Source organism: Podarcis vaucheri (genome assembly GCF_965113315.1).
Source record: "Podarcis vaucheri genome assembly, chromosome: 3".
In the NCBI taxonomy this organism is placed as follows: domain Eukaryota; kingdom Metazoa; phylum Chordata; class Lepidosauria; order Squamata; family Lacertidae; genus Podarcis; species Podarcis vaucheri.
In genome coordinates, this window is record NC_138761.1 from 44,074,860 (window position 1) to 44,082,187 (window position 7,328).

Sequence of the window (7,328 nt, forward strand, 5' to 3'; positions counted from 1 at the left end):
TCATTGTTTGAGGACTCTCTCTGCCTCCAGGCCTGGTCCTGACCAGAAGGATACTGGAATCAACAAGGGTGACCCACATGACCTTAAGGTGCTTCTGTGTAATGCCAGGTCAATGATTCACAAGACCACCGCCATCCATGACTTGATCGTGGACGGTGGAATTTACCTGGCATATATAACAGAATTGGTTGGATGAAGCAGATGGGCCTGTCATTGCCGCTGTTTGTCCACCAGGTTTCTCTTATGCACAGCAAGCCAGGACATGTGGGTGGAGAGGGAGGGTTGCAGTGATTTATAGGAAGTCATTAGTTTGCACCAGTTGTCCTATTGGAAAGACCCGGTTTTCTGAGTGCATGTTCTGGAAGCTGAGCAATAGGGGCAGTACAGGATTCCTTTTGGTGTACCGACCTCCCTGCTGCTCCAAGGATTCCCTGCCCGAGCTGCTTCAGGTCATGGCAAATGTTCTTCTGGAGACACCTAGTTTGGTTGTCCTAGGGGATGTTAACATCCATGCTGACACAACCTTACAAGGGGCCACTCGGGACTTCGTGGAAAGCATGGCCTCCATGGGGCTCATTCTGAAGACCGAACACGGGTTAGAGATCAACGTCGAGCCTACCAAGTGGCAACAGAGATTGTGAAGAGGACCTTCTTCGCTGCTTCTATTGCATCTGCAGAAAATAACAGCAGGAGACTCTTTCAGGTGGTTCACAATTTAACCGAACCACTGTTGCCATCAGGGCCTGGTGAGGACCCCAAGATATCCTGCAATGATTTTGCTCAGATTCAGAAAGAGGTGGACTCCACTGTGGGAGCAAGGATAGGGTGGGAGAGTGCTAGAGTCCTGTCTAGTCAAATTGTGTGGGATCTATTCCAATCTGTTACCTCCAAGGATGTGGAAAGGCTGCTTAAACGAGTGAAATAGGTCACCTGTCTTCTTGATCCTTGCCCACCCTGGCTCATGAAAGTGAGCCGGGAAGGGCTGGACGATGGGCTCTGCAGGGTGATGAATGTTTACCTCTGTAAGGGAGCCTTCCCAGACCCACTGAAAGAAGTGGTTATTAAACCGCTTCTTAAAAAAAAATATCTTTGGACCCGGCCAACATGGCCAACTATCGCCCAGTCTCAAATCTTCCATTCTTGGGCAAGGTGACTGAGCGGGTGGTCACTGAACAACTCCAGGCATGTCTAGAGGATGTGGACCACTTGGATCCATTCCAGTCAGGATTCAAGCCTCATCTTAGAACTGAAACTGCCTTGGTTACACTGGTTGTTGATCTCTGGCAGGCTAGGGGAAAGGTGAAAGCTGTTTCCTAATTCTGCTGGATCTCTCAGCGGCCTTTGATACCATTGACCATGGCATCCTTCTGGACCACCTAGAGGAGTTGGGAGCTGCGGGCACTGTTATACAGTGGTTCTGCTCTTTCCTCCTGGGCCGTGTGCAGAAAGTGGTGTTGGGGGTTGAGTGTTCAGACCCCTGGGCTCTCACTTGTGGGGCACCTAAGGGCTCCGTTCTCTCCTCCATGCTTTTTAACATCTGTATGAAGTTGCTGGAAGAGATCATCAGGGAGTTTGGGCTGGGTGTTCATCAGTATGTGGATGATACCCAGCTCTACCTCTCCTTTAAATTGGAACCAGTGATGGCAGTGAATGTCCTGTGTGAGTGTCTGGAGGCAGCTGGAAGATGGATGGTGGCTAACAAATTGAGGCTGAATCCTGACAAGACAGGGGTACGGGGGTGGGCAGGGGTGGGGGACTCCCTGGTCCTGAATGGGGTAACTGTGCCCCTGAAGGACCAGATGCAAAGCCTGGGAGTCACTTTGGACTCACATCTGTCAGTGGAGGCACAGGTTAATTCTGTGTCCAGGGCAGCTGTCTACCTGCTGCATCTGGTATGCAGGCTGAGACCCTACCTGCCCTCAGGCTGTCTCGCCAGAGTGGTACATGCTCTGGTTATATCCCACTTGGATTACTGCAATGTGCTCTATGTGGGGTTACCTTTAAAGGTGACTTGGAAACTACAATTAGTCCAAAATGTGGCAGCTAGACTGGTGATTGGGAGTGGCCGCTGAGACAATATACCAGTCCTAAAGGATCTTCACTGGCTCCCAGTACGTTTCTAAGCACAATTCAAAGTGTTGGTACTGACCTCTAAGGCCCTAAATGGCTTCAGCACAGTATACCTGAAGGAGTGTCTCCACCCACATCTTTCAGACCAGACACTGAGGTCCACTTCTGAAGGTCATCTGACAGTTCCCTCACTACGAGAAGTAAAGTTACAAGGAACCAGGCAGAGGGTCTTCTCAGCAGTGGCGCCCTCCCTGTGGAACGCCCTCCCATCAGATGTCAAGGAGATAAAGAATTACACAACTTTAAAGAAACATCTGAAGGCAGCCCTGTTTAAGGAAGTTTTTGATGTCTGACATTTTATTATTTTTTTATATTTTGCTAGAAGCCGCCCAGAATGGCTGGGGAAACCCAGCCAGATGGGTGGGGTATAAATATTTTTAGTATTAGTATTAGTACCCAGTTTGGATGGTCCAGCGGAGGTGGGGAATGAGTCTATTAGTGATTTGACTATTAAGAGTGTCTCTTATATGTATGCCTGGCAGCGACCTTTGTATGTGGGTTGTAATGTCGTTGAACGCTATTTGTGGTTTATGTATAGGTGGCTGACAGAAGTTACAGTTGCGGTAGTGAATGCCACCTCAACTGAAACCAATCGCACAAGATTGGATAAGATGTTGTGTCAGACATTTGACTTGGCTCCAGAGCCTCTGAGAGAAGAGTAGAAAGGGTACACGTTTACTGGTCCCAGACATTTATTTTTCATGTTTTCACTAGGAAGGAAAAAAATTAAGAAACCAAACTGTGAGCCGTTGCTGCCACCCCAGTTTATGTGAATTAAACTAGTCTGGCTGCTCCAAGTCTCTTTTCTGTGTTTTCAGTCAATGAGTGAAGTGAGTGAAAACAATGCAGTGAGAATTAGCTAACTCTCTTCCCCAGCACTCTGGTCTCAGTCGAAGTTGAAGTGCCTGCAGCTACTATTCATACTTAAAAACTGCATGTAACCCCGGTAACAGGATTTTCACATCACATCTAGTTGTAGGGCCAGAGGGCAATGCAGAATGCATATACACACATTCATCATGGGAGCACTGTCCAGTCCTTGAATACAATGCATTTACATTGTCCCATAAAGCCCTGAAAATAAGAATAAATCATTTTACAGGGAGGATAAAAAGTAAAGCCCAGACTTCTTGTTATTTGATACCAGAGCCAGCCCAAGGTATTTTGGCACCTGAGATGAACCACAAAACGCCTGCTCCCCACCAGGGAAGAAGGGGTGGGTGAAGATCTACATCAGGAACAAGGAAGGGATAAAAATCTACATAAGGATGGGAGGAGACCAGCAGCATCTCCCATTTGTCAAGAGGCCACTGTAGAGGCTGCACTGGGGAGGGCTACTGAGGAGGAGGCAGATCTGATGTCCAATGACTGGGCTGCAGCTGTTGCAGCTGGTGTTTCATTCCTTGGAGGCCAGATCTGCTGACCCTGTGGATCCTGCCCTCCAAGGCGGTCGCCTCACCTTGCCTCATGGGTGGACAACCCTGTTTGAGACAGGTCATAGAATCATAAAGTTGGAAGGGACCCCAAGGATCACCTAGTCCAACCCTCTGCAGTGCAGGAATATGCAGCTGTCCCTTACGGGGATCAAACCTGCAACCTTGGTGTTAGCACCACCCTCTAACCAACGGAGGTATCCACTCAGCTGAGTGTTTAAATTAATTACTTAGGTAGGTTACAGGCAACACTGATCTCAGACTCCACTCCGGCAGGTGAATCACCCATTCAATAAAACATCCACAGTCCTTAAGAAACTCATATGTTCTTTTGTTGGGTCAATGACATGCATTCAAGGGGATCAAAACAGCCAAATCCACAACAGGATGTTGAATCAGAACAACTGAACAAACAACAGGCAGTTTAGCTGCAGCCTAGTTATGGGGCCTCCCTTCTTTGTGATTGCCTAATTCTCCCACTTTAAGTGGAATTATCAGCCTAGAAGGAAAGCATCCAATTCCCACACCAGCTACTAGATGTGATGGAATAATCTGTAGCTTGTTTACAGGAATGCTAGATTGCATGTGCAGCAATTTAGTTATAATCTATGCTAGGGTGATGCATTAAAAGAAATCTTCCTACTCTGTAATTGCTTTTCAGATCCCGGTCTCAAAGAGCTGCTCCAGGGGATGCTTAAGCTGCTTAGTTCTACCTTTCCCTACTCATAGAATGAGTCCTCTGCAGCCCATCGATTGCTAAGCAATTTATAGATAAAGTTAAATGTCTTTAGGTGGGACTTTATGTCTGGCAGCAACAGCTGAATGGGTCAAGCTCCATGTCAGACTTCCATTCACTTTAAAGGATTGTACAGTTAGGATGGGAAGCCTGTGGATCTCCAAACATGGTTGGACTCCAAATCCCATGAACCCTGACCATTAACCATGTTGGTTGGGGCTGATGGCAGTTGAAGTCCAACAATGTATTAAGAACCACACATTCTTTCTTCCCATTCTAAGGAAGTACAAGTAATCTGTTGGTAAGCAGGAGCTTTGCCTGACTTGACAAAGCTGGTTGAAAGCAGAGAACACTGCCATAGAAACCAAAACCCAAAGAAAAAATGTAAACAGCATAATCTTCCCAGCAGGGAGAATAACAGCAACCCGAGTATACTCCATCAGACTTGGAGGTGAAAAGCCTACTGTTAAAGGAAAACTTGGAGGTGAAAAGCCTGCTGTTAAAGGAAAACATAATAGGCTGTCTAATTGAGGCAAGCACTTGGAATGGGTGGATCTCAAGCAGTAAACATGGGGTTGTGACAGAATGTTCTGTAAATTGTTGGGAGACAATTTAGCCTCAAAAGGAGGTGACATTCACAGCAGAGATTAACTGCTGAGCCCCAACAGTTGGGATGTAATTAAGCAGGGAGGTGCTTCCTCAGGTATCTTGGCTGGATAACTGCTTTTCAATTCATGTGACTTCTGTTTTTGGCATAATTTAGAGGTGGCATTGGAGAAAAGCAGAGCAAGGGTAGCAGTCAGAAATCTTCACCTGTTGCTAGTCCATCGGTCAGACGTCTTATTATGTGTGGCCTCTGATTAATTTCTGGGCCTTCCTCCTGCAAAAGATTATACAGAGTTTGCATATAAAAGGGTAAGCCAACTGCTAAGGGACCAACTGGCCTGCAGTAGGGGAAAGAGTGGGAAGCTTGTGTGACATGACATGAGACAGAACTTTCGTCTTAGCCATGTGCCCTTCATTTCACAACCAGGACCATCTTACCAGCTTTGTCTGCCAAGTAATTGGAACCTAGGAATCTGTTTTATTCCAAGTAAGAGCATCCAGCTCAGTATTAAGTCTGAGTATCAGTGACTCCCCAGGATTTCATGCAAGGGTACCTTCCACCCCACCTGAAGATGCTAAGGAGAGAGCCAAGGACCTTCTGCACAAAAAGCAGATGTGCTACCCTGGATCTGTGGCTCACAGGATGGAAGGAAGGAAGGAAGGAATCATCATCTTCTTCTTCTTCTACGGCGATCACTCGGAGCCGAGTAAGATTGTCTTCCATAAACACGGTTTTAACAGTGAGCCCGTAAGTGACTGTGGAGGCCAATTCTGGATCCACATGTCCTTCCACAGTGGGGTCATTGGTTTACAAGCGGGAGTTGATCACGGTGTGGATTTGCCAAGCGTGCCTTCCTCTTAGCACGTTTCTCCCTTGCGTCCTGAGTTTGAGTGTCTTCAAAGCCCATGACACCTTTGGTAAAGGCTGTTCTCCATCTGGAGCGCTCGCAGGCCAGTGTTTCCCAGTTGTCTGTGCTTATACTACATTTTTTTTAGATTTGCCTTGAGACAGTCTTTAAACCTCTTTTGTTGACCACCAGCATTACGCTTTCCATTTTTAAGTTCGGAATAGAGTCGTTGCTTTGGAAGATGATCATCAGGCATCCGCACAACATGACCAGTCCAACGAAGTTGATGTTGAAGAATCATTGCTTCAACACTGGTGATCTTTGCTTCTTCCAGTATACTGATATTAGTTTGCCTGTCTGCCCAAGTGATGTGGAAAAAAATTCGGAGACACTGTTGATGGAATTTTTCAAGGAGTTGGAGATGGTGCTTAAGGAATACCAGAGACCCAAATGCAAACTCATCTTTTTGCAAAGACTTACAATGCAATCCTATGTATGCTTACTTGCTTACATGCCACCCCAATTGGTGTGAGATTCCAGAGACTCCAGGCACTTACCCTGGGTTCATGTTTCCTTTTGAAAATGAGGCACAGTGGAGACTGCGGTGTCTTTATGATATATTGTTTATTTACACATGTATACAACCTAAGCCTGCCATTAAAGGGTTCATAGCATTAACATTCCAAGAGGTTCTTGCTTCCCCCATGGCCACAGTCTTAGGTGCCAGCAGGAATCATCCATGGCCGTCTGCTCAGCTTGCTGTGCTTAACAGACTGCAACTATTTCCCCTCCAGCCCACATCATCGTCAACTGCAATCCTAAAACAACTGCTCTTCTTCCAACTCTAAAACTACTTCAAAGGCTCTTGTCTTTCTAACTAATTCTGAGTTGAGGGAGGGGCGCCTCCCATTTGCCCTCTCGAACTACTCCTTTTGTGTCCCCCCCCCCTCATATTTAACAGGCCATTACCAGGCTGGCTCCTGACTTGTACGTTAACATGCTAAATCCATTGTCTGGCACCCAGGAATTAGAAGGGGAGTCCAGGCACCCCACAAATGCATACAGTATATTCAGTGGGGCCTACTCCCAGATAAGGATGCACAGAATTGCAGCCTTAGACTGATGTATTAACAAGGCTCATACAGAAGATTAACAACAATAGTGCAATTTATTTTGAAAGGACCTAATAGTTAGGCTCTTAAGCTTTCTGTAGGAGATTAAAATAAGTGGCTTAAAAAAAACAAAAACCCTGTGAATTTATGCTGGCGCTTGGGGCTGAATGCACTGAAATGACACACTCTCAACAGAAATAGACAATGTGGTTTGATTCCATACTATTTCATGGGGATCTTGTTTTTTTTGTGGGGGGGAATCACAAAGTGTATTTAGTTGTGAAAAAAATAACCCACCCTCCTCCGTATCATAGCACTGCTACACTCCCTGTATCTCTGGGGGAAGAGGAGAGGAAATGAGGGAGGGGAGAGACCATCCTGCTGTGGCTGCTGCCCAAGTCTGAGGAATTAGTCATATGTCCTCCTCCTGATGCTGCTGACGTGGTGCCAGGGACAGAATTCA